Raw genomic sequence first — 649 nt, forward strand, 5'->3', positions numbered from 1 at the left:
CATTACCCCAGAATTTCTTCATGTAATGAAATGGACCTGTTCACATCACAGAACTGTCACATCATGGATATAGTGACAACTTATTACTTTTCATATCTGATGATATAACTCTGAATATTAGGTTCTTTTTCTTTTAAATGTTGTGAATCACTGATATTTCTCACATTCTGTGATACAGATCTTTGAATCAAATAATTCCTTTCCTTATAAATGTTATAAATTACTGATTATTTTAAATTTGAACTACTGGCAAGATACTGAACCAAAAGGGCAACTAAAGAATACTTTTAATTTCTCCCTCACAATGAATGCATTTTAAGTAGAAATGTTTACTTGTTGACCTGTATCACCTAAAATGTCTGCTATGTATATGGAGTGAGGAGTTGAGAACATTTGCATTATTCTGATCTCTGATGAAATTATACAAAATATGTCTTTCAAACACAATATTATCCACATTATCAGGCAGTGGCTTTCTCATTCTGTAGAATACTTGGAATTTTGGACTCAAAATCCCTGACAATGATGAGACATGATGAAACACTGTCATGACGAACATTGTGAATGCATGGCATGGTTGATGGACGTGATGGAGCAATGTGAATCAGTCTGAATTTTTAGTTTCACACAACCATCTAACTTTGCAATA

General features: G+C 32.7%; 1 protein-coding gene across 1 annotated transcript in view; it reads right to left on the reverse strand.

Annotated features, from left to right (window-relative positions):
• Positions 1-649, reverse strand: part of LOC119587194 (general transcription factor IIE subunit 1-like) — a gene marked incomplete in the record, with an annotated part of 16,429 nt that overhangs the window by 13,231 nt on the left and 2,549 nt on the right.

The sequence above is a fragment of the Penaeus monodon genome, chromosome 22, assembly GCF_015228065.2.
Source record: "Penaeus monodon isolate SGIC_2016 chromosome 22, NSTDA_Pmon_1, whole genome shotgun sequence".
Classification (NCBI taxonomy): domain Eukaryota; kingdom Metazoa; phylum Arthropoda; class Malacostraca; order Decapoda; family Penaeidae; genus Penaeus; species Penaeus monodon.